The sequence below is a fragment of the Lissotriton helveticus genome, chromosome 5_1 (genome assembly GCF_964261635.1).
Source record: "Lissotriton helveticus chromosome 5_1, aLisHel1.1, whole genome shotgun sequence".
In the NCBI taxonomy this organism is placed as follows: domain Eukaryota; kingdom Metazoa; phylum Chordata; class Amphibia; order Caudata; family Salamandridae; genus Lissotriton; species Lissotriton helveticus.
This window is the reverse complement of record NC_136065.1, coordinates 464128687-464145014: the sequence shown is the minus strand read 5'-3', so window position 1 is coordinate 464145014 and position 16328 is coordinate 464128687.

Genomic DNA, 16328 nt, shown 5'->3' with positions numbered 1-16328 from the left:
TAATAAAGAGGGTGTCAAGGTTCTGATAAGTAATGCGGTCTGTGATGTCAGGTATGTAAAGTACTGCAGAGTGAACGCTAATTAGTTAATTAGTAGGAACGTATATTCTGTAGTTTGAGCATGTGTGGTAGTTATTGGGATGTGTACATGGTGGTGTTTATGTATTTTGTGAATGCTATGTGAGTTTCTGGGTTTTCTATGTCTGGGTGTGATTCTGGGGATTGGCAATAGAGGGTCCTGGGTGAGACACATGATTATACTTTCTCTTGTAAGTTTCCGTGGAAAAGATGTTCTGGCTCTAAGCCCTTCCTGGCCCTAACCGGCCCAAACAGGCAATGTCCTTGTCTCTGACCACTGTCTTCTGGGGATGGCAAGGCATTGGGATGCCCTGAAGAGTTGATTGAAGCAGGGGGAAGGAAGTGATGTCAGTTTCTGTGTAGGTGGATGATGGGAAATGCAGTGAGGGGTGTCACTCCCTGTGCAGATGGATGGTATGGTGGGAAATGCAGTGATTGCACTCCTTGAGCAGTTGGCTGATGTACAATAAAATGATTTCACTTTGTGTGCAAATGGATAATGGTAAATAAAGTCCTCTGGCCTGGCTTTTTCTTTCAAAGATGGGTATGGCGGCAAACTAGTGATGTCATTTCCTGTGCATATTGATGATAGGAACTTCAGTGATGTCACTTCCTATTCAAATGTATGATGGTAAATGAGGTCCTCCTGCCTCAGCTTTCGGTCGACATCAGACAAATTGGGAGAATTGGGACCCTAGGACAGCTGTGAGAGATATTTTTGGGGTGAGGATGGGACATTTGAGCTACAGGACCAGATTACTCCAGGCACAGAGATTGTGGTAGTTTATTGGGACCTCCAAGACAGCATCCAGCAAGTCCCCCTTCAGTCTCACCTGCTTTTCGGAGGAAAGGCAGGTGGGAAAATTAGCACAGCCCAGAAGGTGGGCCCACCTCTGCCAGCCCCACCCCTCAGATGGGGAAGGCGAGGTGAAACCCACTCTTCAGTGCCGCCATCTTGCAGATGGCAGGCGCTCTCCAATCAGGATTAGGAATTGTGCCCACTCCCCCATGTGAGGTGAGTAAACCCAGGGTGTAGTCACCCTAAGGTCAGTAGCCCACTGGCTACTGACCTCGAGACTTTTAAAATGCCCCCTAAATACAGTATTTAAGGGTCAGACCTGAACCAAGGAGACAGATTCCAGCAACCTACGAAGAAGAAGGATGAAAGATGACAGCCAGCAGAGGCCTGCAGAGAAGAACTGACTTGGCCCCATCCCTACTGGCCCATCTGCAGTTTCCAGAGATCCTGCACCACAAATGGTCATGTTCTGCAGCCAGCGACCTCCAGAACCTCCGGGAGGACTGAGTGCCTTCAACAAATACTAGATCTCCTGTGAGCTGCAGCTCTGCTCATAAGAATCTCCAAAGCAAGACTCGGAGCCTGCTGAGGACAATGGAAGCTGACGCCTGGAACCACCATTGCACTGGACACCTAGGCCTGAATACGGGTGGCTCAAAGGTGCCCCAGCACTCCAGATCCCGTGTCCGGGTGACCCCTCCAGGACTCCCCGACGTCACCTGCAGCCTCTGTACAGAGACCCCCCAACCGGGAGCGGCCCGGTAAGGTGAAACCCAACCTCAAAAGAAACCCCTGCAGCCAGCCACCCTGCACCCTCGAGAAAAGAACCTGAGGTGCACCTACGTCCTGAGCCCTCCAAATTACCTGCTCAGCTGTTGGTTCCTCCTGGAAGTCTTCCTGGACCAAGCTTGCAGCCAAAATCCAAAACTGGCAACTCCCATTGAAAACAACAGGGCATCTGAGGCCAAAACAGCACCCTGCACATGGCGCCCCTGTGCCACTAGGAGTGCACCGTGTGTGCTAAATCGGATCCCCCTTTGCCCTGACCCACACCAGGAGCTTTGCTCCCACAACCTTGTGGCCTGCTTGTAAGCAGCCACCAACCAAAGGCCCCTATCCCCCATTGGATAACATTGGGCCTCAGCACTCTGCACCCGGCCGACCTAGTGCCGTTGAGGGTGTTCTGAGAGGGCATCCTTGACCCTGTGGGAACCCTGGTTTTAACCCCAGAATACCAACTCCAAACCCTAAGTACTTACCGTTAAACCGATAACTTAATTTCCTCCCTTAGCATTGACTGCTTTTCTTTGAAAATTCTTGTGTGTGTGGAGTTGGTTTGTATTAAACCTTCAAAAACTGCAAATGTACAAAAACTGAATTACTTTTTTTTTTGTTAGGAAATGTCCCAGTTTGATATCTAGGCATATCACGCAGAGTAGCAAAGTAACTTAAAAAGTAATCCAAGAAGTAACGTATATTGTAATCTACAAATTAATGAAAAGTACTTTCGATTACTGACTTACCTGTAAATCAACCAACTGCATTTGAACCTGCATTCAACTATAATTCACTGCATAAATCTTGCAAAGTATTATTTCACTAATCTGCACCAGGTCTGGCTTGGTTCTAGAAATCAAATAACTAAATAATATTTTTGAAACATACAAAATTGGTCTGAGTTCAGTCTTTGAGTGTGTGACATCATTGCTTGCCTGAGTGTGTGCAATAAATGCTTAACACTACCCTCTGATAAAGCCTTACTGCTCACCCACACTACCACAAATAGAGAGTAAGGTATTATCTATTTTTACCTCTGCCTACCCTTGGGGTTCCACTGGACTCTGTGCACACTATACCTTACTTTGGTTTAGTATATACAGGGCCAGCTTCATACAATCTGTGACCCGCCAAGTTTCTGTGATGAACAAGAGATCGAGAGTTGATTCTGAGGTCAGGTTGTAGATGTTTTAGCAATTCTTATTTAGTGAGCATGTGTTGATGAGGAAACAGTTTGCCTGGGACGATGTAGCAGAAAAGATTTGAGTCTAGTTAGTGATGGGGGAATTAAAGGTAGAAGTGGAGTAAGAAGTAGGGGTTGAGGTTGAAGGTTCATCAAATGGCTCCATGAAGTGAAGGAGGGCCTTTATGGGCTGTGGGTTATGGGGTGGTATGAGAATAGACGAGTAGACTTTGTTTATTGAAAGGATGAAGACAAGCAATATTAGATGGTTGGAAGGGATATAGTATATGTGGTAAAGAGAGGATAGTGGGGTGGAAATATAGAGGCTATGGTGGAGTGTGATCAGAAAGAGGAGAGGGTGTGAGGGAGAGATAAATAATAGAGTGTGTGTTAGCGGTGTGTGAAGAAAGGGGTTAACGCAGGTTGAAGTGTCATAAAAGACACAGATGTGATTCGTAATTGTGTGAAAGAGGTTGAATAAAGGGTAAATGAGAGGGGTCTAAGGGGGCTATTAGACAAAGTGAGAGTTGAAAGGGGAAAGGAAGGTAAAGCTTAGAGAGGGTTTAGAGAGAAGAGTTATGGGCAAAGTACAAAGTGGTGAAAGGCAATACAATATGAGGTGGGTACGTTAGTGGAGTGAAGAGTGAGGGTGAGGAGTGGGTAAGAACAAGATTGAGTTGTTAGGTACAGGAGGAGTAGGTATGAATGACTAGAGGCTGATAGAGGTTACATGAGTGACTTTAAAAGACTGATAATTGAGAGTTTGAAAGGAGCATTATCAGTGATAGGATGAATGAAGGATCTTGGTTATCCTGAGAAGATTACTGAACAGCGGGTTCTGTGTATGAAAGATGCTGTGTCACAGTAACGAGCAGTAATACTCTCACTACAGACCGCAGCAACCTTTTATGGACCACAGACATGGATAATGAATGAGGCAATCAGTTCCCTTTGGATATGGCATATAGGAGCGTTTTTTTAAAGAAGTGTTTCTTGAAAGATCTTAAAAGATCTCAGCACATATATAGTATTCACATAGGACTACTTTCAAACAAAGCATCACTCAGACCCACGAGTTGAACAAGTCCCAAGCCTGAGCCAGCAGGGGGCCAAACATGGTTTGGCTGTACACTATGAAATTCTGTTTCGAAGAAAACTCAACAAGAATAAAGAAGAATTCTTCTTCTCCCTATAGTACTTGTGCCTTTTATCAATCTCTGATTTACGGTGCATCAAATCTTGATGGGTACTATATGATTATATATTTATAGATGCTGTAATGGGACTCACTAACTATGTCTCAGGGTGGGATAAGGGTACAGGCCCCAATTCTCTAAGCCCACATCAGAGTTATTTTTGTATGACCGCGCCTAAATGTAAGGGGTTGGAACCCAAATAGGGAGAAGGGGTTCCACTAAAGTACAGTTGATTTGGCTAATGTTTGCCATTATGTAGACTGATATTAATTCCATTTCTTATTTAGCAGAATTGATGTATGACTTACATTATAAAATTGTCCTAAGGAAGGTAATGTAAACCATGTCAAGTGCCATCGAAATGCTGCATCGACTGAGTCCTTTTTTCTGTGTTTTATTATGTGGTCCTTTGAAATACATTTAATGACAGAGTCTTTTTAGGTCGAGCCTAGCAGCAGTGTGCAGGCACTGCTCGCTCTGCGAGACAGCTGTAGTAAAGTATGGGAGAGAAGCCACGCCCACTCTCCTCCCATATTTGTCATTGGCTGGTGTCATTGTCCTTTGTAAATGCTGCCTTCGGATTCGTTAGTCCCTCCTTAGTATGGCCTTGTCTTCATTTGTACCCTCCCATGGTGACTGGCCATTTTGCTTCGGTTGTTACATTGGACCTGTTATTTAGTCTGGAAGCACTATTTACTTTATTAAGTTTCTCTTACTGCAGGCCGGACATGCGCTGCTTCAGCTGAAACCGCTTGTGTTTTTTCAGCAGCACGGCCGCCCCCGTAACAGGGGTGCCTGCTTTCAATCACTTTAACCCGGCATTATCTTGTGTCTGTTTCAACAACCCTCCCAAGTAAAATGGATTTAGAAATGATTCGCGAATTAAGTCATGTGAATTCCAGGTAGCACATAATCCTGTGCTAATGGGCTGAAGCTGACAAGAGCACATCAGTGTTACATGTCATTTGTACTAAAGCAACCTGACGGGTTGTTTTCAAAAGCCTGTTTTATTAACAACAACACCACCACCATCAATACCACCACATCCACTAATACCACCACCACCAATACCACCACCACCACCACCACCACCACCGCTAATACCACCACCAAAACCACCACCACACCAATAACACCACCACCAATACCACCACCACAAATACCACCAACACCACCAACACCACCACATCAACACCACCAATGCTATTACCATCACCACCACCAATACCACCACCACCACCAATACCACCACCACCATCACCATCATCAATACCACCACCACCACCAATACCACCACCAACACCACCAATATCACCACCACCAACAACAATACCACCACCACACCAATACCACCACCACTAATACCACCACCACCAATAACCACCACCAATACCACCACCAATACCACCACCATCAAAACTACCACTTCCACCACCAACAATACCAACAGCACCACAAATACCACCACCACCGCCAATACCACCAATACCACCACCACCAATACCACCACCACCACCCATACCATAACAACCAATACCATCACAACAAATACCAATACCACCACCACCAATGCCAACACCACCACCAATACCACTGTCAATACCACCACCAATACCACAACCACCACTAATACCACTACCATCAATACCACCACCAATACCACCATGACCAATACCACCACTACCACCACCACCAATACCACCAACACCAATACCACCACCACCAATACCACCACCACCAATACCACCAATGCAACCACCACCACCAATACCACCAGTAATACCACCACCACCAATACCAGCACCATCAATACCACCACCAGTACCTCCACCACCACCAATACCACCACCACCAATACCAACACCTATACCACCAGTAATACCACCACCACCAACACCACTACCACCACCAGTACCACCACCACCAATACCACCACCATTACTACTACCATCAATACCACCACCATCAATACCACCACCACCAATACCACCACCACCACCAATACCACCACCATGAGTACCACCACCACCACCATCAAAACCACCACCTCCACCACCAACAATACCAACACCACCACCACCAATACCACCACCAATAAGAGTCGCGCCAACCTGGAGTCCTTGAAAGAGGATCTGGCGATTATCTCAGACTGGATGAAGGCTAATTGCCTTCAACTAAATGCCAGCAAGTCCGAGATTCTTCTCTTTGGGAAGGACCAGGAGCTCTGGTCCGAGCAGTGGTGGCCTGAACATGTGAAACCTGCCCCGTTTCCGAAGGAGACGGTAAAGAACCTGGGTGTCTGGTTCGACTCCGGTTTAACATTCGAGAAGCAGACCAGAGCTGTTGCTGCTGTTTGCTTTGGCCTCCTGAGAGGACTGAGGCCTTTGCTTGTTCTCTTTCCGCCCAGCGTTCGCCAAACCATCATGCAAGCCTCCATTCTTGCGAGGCTTGACTATGGCAACGCCCTATACTTAGGGGCCAATAAGGCAAGTATCAAACACCTGCAGAGGGTCCAAAATGCGGCAGCCCGCATGTAATTGGGACTCCCAAGATCCCAATCTGTTGCACGAGTGCTTCTGCAACTGCATTGGTTGCCGATCGAAGCCCGTATTCAGTTCAAGGTGCTGTGCATTGCGCACAAAATCCTGAGACAGCAAGACCCTACTGGGCGATCTGGCCTGCTGAAGTCCTATTTGCCCAGGCGCACCTTGCGCTCCGCACACCACGGTTTGGTCTGTGTCCCCCGAATGAGGAGGGCGAGGACGGGGGGGCCACTCTTTCTGTTTCATGGCAGCCAAGCTTTGGAATTCTCTGCCAGTTAGCATTCGATCGACCCCTAATCTTTTGCCATTTCGGAAATCATTAAAAACATGGTTGTTCCCCACTCTGTAATCTCCCGTGTTTGTAGGCCCCCCTGTTCTCGCTGCCGGTTCTGGTTGCGCTGGGACGCCTCGTCGCTGGGGCAGCCATGCACATTACAAATCTTGTATAAATAAATAAATAAATAAATATCACCATCACCAATACCAACACCACCAATACCACCACCAAACCACCACCACCACCAATACCACCATCACCAATACCACCACCACCATCATCAAAACCACCACCTCCACCACCAACAATATCAACAGCAACACCACCACCAATACCACCCCCACCACCAATACCATCACCACCAATACCACCACCAATACCACCACCACCCACCATTACCATCATCAATACCACCACCAATACTACCACCAACATCACCAATACCACCACCAATACCACCACCATCAAAACAACCACCACCACAAACAATACCAACAGCACCACCACCACCAATACCACCACCACCACCAATACCACCACCACCAATACCACCATCACCAATACCACCACCACTACCACCAATACCATCACAACCAATACCACCACCACCAATACCATTGTCAATACCACCACCAATATCGCAACCACAACTAATACCACTATCATCAATACCACCACCAATATCACCATGACCAATACTACCACCACCACTACCACCAACACAATACCACCACCAATACCAATACCACCACCACCAAAACCACTGTCAATACCACCACCAATACCACAACCACCACTAATACCACTACCATCAATACCACCACCAATACCACCACAACCAATACCACCACTACCACCACCACCACCAATACCACCAACACCAATACCACCACCACCAATACCACCAATACCACTACCACCAATACCACCAGTAATACCACCACCACCAATACCACCACCAGTAATACCACCACCACCAATACCACTACCACCACCAATACCACTACCACTACCACCACCAATACTACCACCAATACCACCATCAATACCACTACCACCAATACTGTGAGACGTCCATTACAATGCAGTCATTTAATCATAATGTCTTTACAATGCAACTTTTACAACGCAGGTGACATTACATCACATGCCATTACAACGCATGTGCCATTACAATGCATGCCATTACAACGCATGCCATTACAACGCATTGTAAGGTAAGCAATAGTTGTAATTGAGGTAAGTTGTTTTTTATTTTTTATATTTTTAATAGGAAAGTAATAGTAGTAACAGTATTATTTTACACATTTTTAAATGGTTAGAAAAAATATTTGTAAATAGTTAAAAAAATATATCATTTTATGTTTTTACATTGTTTGGGTTGGGTAGTGTATTAATACTCAGGTTTGTTTTTAAATTGAGTTTTATTAAAGAATTTTTTTAGGAGTCAATTTATTTACAAAAAGAATAAAAATCTATATTTTAATTTAATACATTAAAATATATTAAATGTGCTTTGCATTTTGTCCCTGGGACACGATGTATGGGAAATAGGGGTTTTAGGTGGGGGAGTGTATTAATACTCTTGATTTAATTGTAACACTTAATGATATTTAGTTTTCGTCATATTCATTTAAAAAAATGTATGATTTAAAAAAATTAAAAAAACCTTACGCACATATCCTCTGGGATAACATGTATGGGAAGTAGGGTTTTTGGGTGTGGAGTGTTTTAATACACAGGTACTCTTTTTTTAATGTATATTAAATATATTATAATTTATATTGATCTAAATATTTTATATATTATTATAATTAATAAAATTGTAAAATGTTTAGGCTTGTATAATTTGGGGATAGATATATGTTAAATATGGGTTTGGGGTGGGAGAATGTATTAACACTCGGTTATTAATATTAATACTTGAGAATTAATAGAAATTTTGTTTTACTGCTAGATAGTTTTAAAATTTATTTAAAAGTAATCTAATGAAAAAGTCTTTTGAATAAAAAATCTGGGAAGTAGGTGTTTTGGTTTGGGGAGTGTATTAATACTCGGGTAATGATTTTAAAATCTAGAGTAGTAATTGAAATTTAGATTTACTGATAGTTAATTATAAAATAGAATGTAAGTAATAATATTTAAAAAGGCATTTGCTCCTATCCTCTGGGACGGGATACAAGGGAAACAGGGCATTTGGGTGGGGGACTGTATTAATACTCACGTATTCATTTTAATACTTGAATATTATTTATTACTTATTTTATCAGTTTTTAAATTTTTTTATTTTTAAATTATTTATTATTTTTTAAAAAGTAATATGTAGATAAATACAGGGATATTTTGAGTAGGCGGTGATTTGATGTAAATGAACAAATATAATTTATAATTTAAAAACTCATTAATCATTGTAACTTTTTTTTTTAAATCTATTAAAAGTTAATTAGGAAATGTATAAAAGTTAATAGAGCATAAATGTACAACCTAATCATGCATAAATAGACATATAAACTCGGTAGAAGTAAAAATTAGTTTAAATAATTATATTTAATAAAACAATCAACAGACATTAATAGTAATGCAAATATTAGTATTGAATTCAGTAAAATATAAAGCAAAATAAATAAGCAAAAAATGTTGTAAAAATATTTTATTAGTAGTATTTTTTAAATAAACATAGATTTTTGTATGTATTGTAACATATATTTTTAAATTTCTTTGTAGGTTTTCCCACGGTTTCCCATTGAAGTCAATGGGTGAAATTGTCCTTTTTTCCTTTTTACGGAAAGAGATTATATTGCTGTGTGTACGTAAGTTTCGTCATTGCGAGGTTTGTCGCGGTCCGGATCAGAAGCACGGGAGAGCTGCGTCCAGGTAAGGCAAATTTAAATGATTAAAAATTGATTAAGGGTGGGATAGTTTATTGTAAGGAGAGAGTAAGGAGAGTCAGAACTAGGAAAGTTGTAGTTTGATGTTATTGTGTGTTTTAACTTAAAAATCTTATCCAAAGCAGTTTTAGGCCACCATCGGGCTGATTGCTTTCGTAACACTTTTTGTTTAATAAGATTCCTTTAGAAAGTTTGATTATTTTTTCTATTAAACAATAGTGTTATGGAAGTAATCTTATTTGGTAAAAGAAATTCTTGCAACAGGTTTTTAGTAATATTGTAATTGCTTTGTTGCGGTTTTCCGGATAGGACAAAGGAACATGGAGAAAGACTTCATGTGTTGAAAAAAACTTCTGCTGGACTTTGGTTGAGAGAGGATTTCAACGATGGATTTTTGGGTTGTGGTTTTTTTTTTACACTTTTTCATGTTTCTTTTCCTTTGAATTTGAGCGATAGAGGATTGCATCAATGGAATCTTGTTGTGTTTTTTGCCAAACAAGAATTATTTTTCGGGATTTGTTTTGGGTGCGTTTTTTGTAGGTGTGCACAGTATAGTTTACAGCTCAATTTTTTGCTGTTAAAATATGGCTTTGCCGAACTGTGCCATTTTTGGTTATTTTAATATGGGTCATGGATTATTTAACAGATTATGGATTATTTACAATGGATTAAATGACTGTTCAAGGCTCTTGGTGCAAGGCTGGATTGTACGTAAGTCCAAGAGTTGAAAAAAAAAGACAACTGAAGGTAAGAAACCTGACTTTTTTTAAATAATTTTTAGAAATGTAGGATGTGTGAAATATTATCTATGTAGTCTGAAGCCACACCGGCAACATAAATTGTTAAATTGCACCCAATAGTCTCTCGGACATTTATTTTGTTCTTTTAGAGATTCGTGGGTTCAGACTACCAGTTAATGATTGCACAATTCTAATTTATTGTAAACTTTGCTCCTTCTTCAAAATTTCCAAGAAATGATAGAAGTTAGGATGTGGTTTACTGATAGATTTGTTGAAGGAGTTGTGCCATCCCTCTGTGGCATTATTTGTGTTTGCTTTGCTCCTCTCTCTAAGCAGGTCGAGTAGCAGTTCCACCACTTCACATGGAAACGTGGTTTCCTCCTGGGGACTAACGTGCTTAGATGGCCAATCCATGGGGCCGATTCTGATCCTGGATTTTTATTTTCCATACAAATAGGATTTGTATTTTTTTCCATACAAATTGTAGAAGTCCCTTCCAACCCGTGTAGTACGATTCGTACGGGAAAAATACATACAGATCGTCCCGATCCTTACAAATCGGATCGGGAAAAGCTGTACGACATGGACTTGTAAAAAAGACCATACAATTTGTAAAAAGGCTGTCCAACCCGTCAAGTACGATTCGTACCGGGTTGTCAGCATACGATTTGTATGGAAAATGACCTGTATCCGGGAATGACTCGTACCGGGCAACGAAGTGAACCCCTATACGCCTCGTACCCTGGTATGACTCGTTCTAGGGGTACGACTCATACCGGGGTACGGGTCGTATAGGGGTATGAGGCATACAGGGGTCCCCCCACATGGGAGGCGTGTGTATGGTGCGTACCCCAACATCGCGCATGTGCACACCGTACATACGTGATTTTGGGGTACGGTGCGTACAGATACGATTTTGGGGTACGGTGTGTACATACGTGATTTTGGGGTACGGTGCGTACACAGGCAATTTTGGGGTACGGTACGTACATACGCGATTTTGGGGTACGGTACGTATGCGATTTTGGGGTACGGTGCGTACATATGCGATTTTTGGGTACGGTGCATACACAGGCAATTTTGGGGTACGGTGCGTACATACACAATTTTGGGGTACGGTACGTACGCGATTTTGGGGTACAGTGCGTACATACGCGATTTTGGGGTACGGTGCATACATACGCGATTTTGGGGTACGGTGCGTACACAGGCAATTTTGGGGTACGGTACGTACGTGATTTTGGGGTACGGTGCGTACATACGCAATTTTGGGGTAAGGTGCGTACACAGGCGATTTTGGGGTACGGTGCGTACACAGGCGATTTTGGGGTACGGTGCGTACATACGCGATTTTGGGGTACGGTGCTTGTACGGTGCGTACATGACCAGTACCCCTTCATCGCGTATGTATGCACCGTACCCCACTTTTCGTGTCATCCGTACGCACCGTACATGCGCACTGTACCCCTGTATTCATGGGGTGTACGACGCGTACATGGGGGGTTGTCTCGTACTGTTTTCGGGGCGTACAAGGTTTTTCCGGCACTTTGTGGCTCTTATAAAAAAAGAGCTGTATGGAGTGCCGTTTGTACGAATCGTACTTGCCGGGTTGTAAACTGCTGCCGGGAATACATGGGAACGTCTCGTACAGAGCAATCGGAATCGGAATCGCTTGTATATACGAGTTGTATGGTCTTTTTTACAATTTGTATGGAGTGCGTCTATTTGTACGGATCGTACTTCCTAGGTTGTAGGGGCCTCCTTACAAGTACGAGTTGTATGGGGAAAACGCTCCATACCACGATTTGTACAGCGTTTTTCCAGGATCGGAATCGGCCCCCATGTGTCTTCAAAGTAATTTAGAAGGGGTGCTAATTTGTCCTTGTTTGCAGTAACGTAGTCAGATTCAGTAATAGATGTGTAGTATTCATCTACACTGTCAGGAGGAACAAAGCAAAGTGCAGTTAGTTTCTTTAATTCAGATTGTAGTTGGCTGTCTGATAATTAATCCTCCACTAAGGATGTTTTTTTAATTTTTCGCCAATATCCCTGTGAAAAGTGAAAAAGAACACCCTTGAATTTGGTTATCCAATATACATTTTGGTAATTGTGTTAATCGTAGGTAATTCAAAGTCAATTAATACTTTTCTAAGACTTTTGTTCTTGGTTTTAGCTTTTATCACTGACAAAACTTCAGTGTATGTTGAGGATTGTTTATCAGGGAGTAAACTGTACACTAAGGGAACTACTGTTTGATTAATGTAGGCATGAATAGTGTTTATTTGGGTGAATGGATGGGGTGTGGATTTAAACATCCCATCCATCATCCTAATATTACTAGTCTCCAAATTAACAAGATTATGGGGTGTGCTAAAGATTAGTATTCTTTTAAGAGGGTTTTTGTTGGCATGCAAAAGAAAGGGTTAATTAGTAATGGTTACAGAAAGTTCCGGTGGAATGTTAATGTCAGAAAAGGTTTGGGGTGTTACTCGTAGGGGGTTGCTTGTCTGTTTTTTATGCTGAAAAATTCTGCGTATGTTAGGGACTGTGGGTATACAACTTGCTGCATGTGTTGGAATGTTTTGAGACATCTCCCTCAAAACTGAGCCACATGGTTCATTGGAGGTGGATGCCAGGGCTTTAATTTCATTTATATTCTTACTTACATCTATCTCCATTGCAGAGGCAGAGTGGTTATGCTCAGTGGTCCTTTCAACAGTGTCACCAAGAGTAACCGCTCTGCCTGTGCAATGGGCTGAGTAATAATGCACACACCTCCAATGACACCTGAGCTCAGTTAATCTCTCCTTACAATAAATGTACTCACTGTGACAGTCTATTCCCACAGATTGATTCTATATATTTGGCTTATTTTCTTGCTGCCATTCTCAGTAGAAACAAGAAAAAGAGAAAAGGATTGTTGTGGTGATTTTAAGTGTGGTTGTTTTAAAATCTAATTTGGCTGTACGTAAAAAGTTTGTACACATTGTTTATTTTACAGCTTTAACATCTTGCAAAATTGTACCAGGTTTTAATTGCATTGCTTTGATAATGTTTTGATGGAATTATTTACTGCTTGTGTTCCTTGGATGGAAAAAAAGGTTAATTGTGGTTAGATTTTACAGAATGGTAAAGGTTACCTTTTTTAAGGTTTTTCTGTTGTCTTGCAGAAAAGGCCTGCTGTATTTGCTGGGTTACTTGGGATTGCTGTTGCAGTTCTTCACTATGTTTTGTTGGGTGTTTTGGATTCTTTAGTTCTGTAAAAAGTGGAGAAATGTTTATAGTTTGGTTTTATTTCTTTTTTTCAATTAGGCTACAAATAAATTGATTAGTGCTTTTGAAGTTGAAAATAAATACATTATGCAGTTGTGTATGAAGCTGACATTTTTACTGCAATGATACGTTTTAAAATTAATTGATTCTGTACTTGAAACCTGCAAAAATAAAAAAGAAAGCATTAGGTTGTTTTTTAATCTTTTTACCTTGTATTCTTTGGTATCTCCAGTGGTGATGGCCTTTTCAATGTACTTCGATTGAGGAATGTGTTCCTTTATTCTTGCTGGTTTTTAAGGTTTAATCTGTAAAATAAGATACAAATGTTTGATTATATGCTTGACAAATAACTGAAAAGAAAATAGGAAAGTTACTGTTAAAAATGTAATTTTTTTTACGTTAAGTAGAATCAATTTTCTCACAACACCATCCAGCACTTTCCGTGAGGCAAGCACAGTTCGGAGTAGTAATAGTAAATTTACCCCCACCACCATCCAGCACTTTCCCTGAGGCAAGCACAGGTCAGAATAGGAATAGTAAATTTGACCCCACCAACAACCAGCACTTTTTCTGAGGCAAGCACAGGCCGGAGTAGGAATAGTAAATCTGCCCCACCACCATCCAACACTTTCCCTGAGGCAAGCCCCAGTCGGAGTAGGAATAGTACATTTGCCCCCACCACCATCCAGCACTTTCGCTGAGGCAAGCACCTGTCGAAGTAGGAATAATACATTTGTCCCACCACAATCCAGCACTTTCCCTGAGGAAAGCACAGGTCGGAGTAGGAATAAAAAATGTGCGACCCACTGCCACCCAGCACTTTCCCTGAGTCAAGCACCTGTCGGAGTAGGAAGAGTAAATTTGTCCCCACCACCATCCAGCACTTTACCTGAGGCAAACACAGGTTGGAGAAGGAATAGTAAATTTGCCCCACCACCATCCAACACTTTCCCTGAGGCAAGCACCTGTCGGAGTAGGAATAGTAAATTTGCCCATCCACCATCCAGTACTCTCCCTGAGGCAAGCACCTGTCGGAGTATGAATAGTAAATGTGTCCCCACCAATATCCAGCACTTTCCCTGAAGAAAGCACAGGTCAGAGTAGGAATAGTAAATTTGCCCCCACCACCATCCAGCACTTTCCCTGAGGCAAGCTCCTGTTGGAGTAGGAATAGTAAATGTGCCCCCACCACCATCCAACACTTTCCCTGAGACCAGTACAGGTTGGAATAGGAATAGTAAATTAGCCCCACCACCATCCAACACTTTCCCTGAGGCCAGCACAGGTTGGAATAGGAATAGTAAATTTCCCCCATCACCATCCAACACTTCCCCTGAGGAAAGCACTTGTTGGAGTAGGAATAGTCAATTTACCCCCACCACCATCCAACACTTTCCCTGAGGCAAGCACCTTTTGGAGTAGGAATAGTAAATTTGCCCTCCACCACCATCCAGCACTTTCCCTGATGCAAGCACCTGTCGGAGTAGAAATAGTACATTTTCCCCCCGCCACCATCCAGCACTTTCCCTGATGCAAGCACCTGTCAGAGTAGGAATAGTAAATTTACCCCCACCACCATCCAACACTTTCCCTGAGGCAAGCACAGGTCGGAGTAGGAATAGTAAATTTGCCCCACCATCATCCAGCACTTTGCCTGAGGCCAGAACAGGTTGGAGTAGAAATAGTAAATTTGCCCCACCACCATCCAACACTTTTCTTGAGGCAAGCACCTGTTGGAGTAGGAATAGTAATTTTGCCCCCCCTCCTATTTTCGAACTCTTTCCCTCAGCCTGTTTCCTGATTTAAAAACTTGAAGGGGCCGATTCCGATCTTGCTCGGACAGCTCTCCCAGAGCTGTCCGTAGCGTTACCTGCCAACCGACTTTTTCCGGGTGCCGGTCCGTCGAACGATGAAGTACGATGCGCAAATATGTCCAAATCCCAAATGACACGCGCGCTCTGAATCGAGCAAGATTTCCCATACAAGGCATCTCCGTAAAGGCAGATCTGACCCCCTGGAACCATTACCATAGCAGTTTCCGGCAGGGCAAGTACGATGCGCACTTCCTCCACACTGAACAGGTCGCCACCTCCAGCACGTCACAGCATCCGGAAGCGCTGTATATCAGGTCCCATTCGTGCCACAACACGAACAGCACGTACGAAATGAAGCTGCCTTGTATCCAATCGTGCATGTCATCCCTGTATTGTACGCCTATGACCGAATCAACAACCGGAACCGACGCGTACGTCGCAGATGGTAAATCAGACGCCTACCACCCACTAATATGTCATGATCCCGCGAAAGCCAAAATACACATAGGGGGTGGATTCCCACCCCCCAGCACAGTCCATCCCAGAAGGGTGGATGCCCATCCTCAACACAGTCTACCCCAGAAGGGGGGCTATGTCCATCCCCCAGCACATTCCACCCCAGGAGGGTGTCTATGTCCACCCCAGAAGGGTGTCTATGTCCACCCCCAGCACAGTCCACCCCAGAAAGTGGATGCCCATCCCCAGCACAGTCCATCCCAGAAGGGAGTCTATGTGTCCCCCAGCACAGTCCACCACAGAAG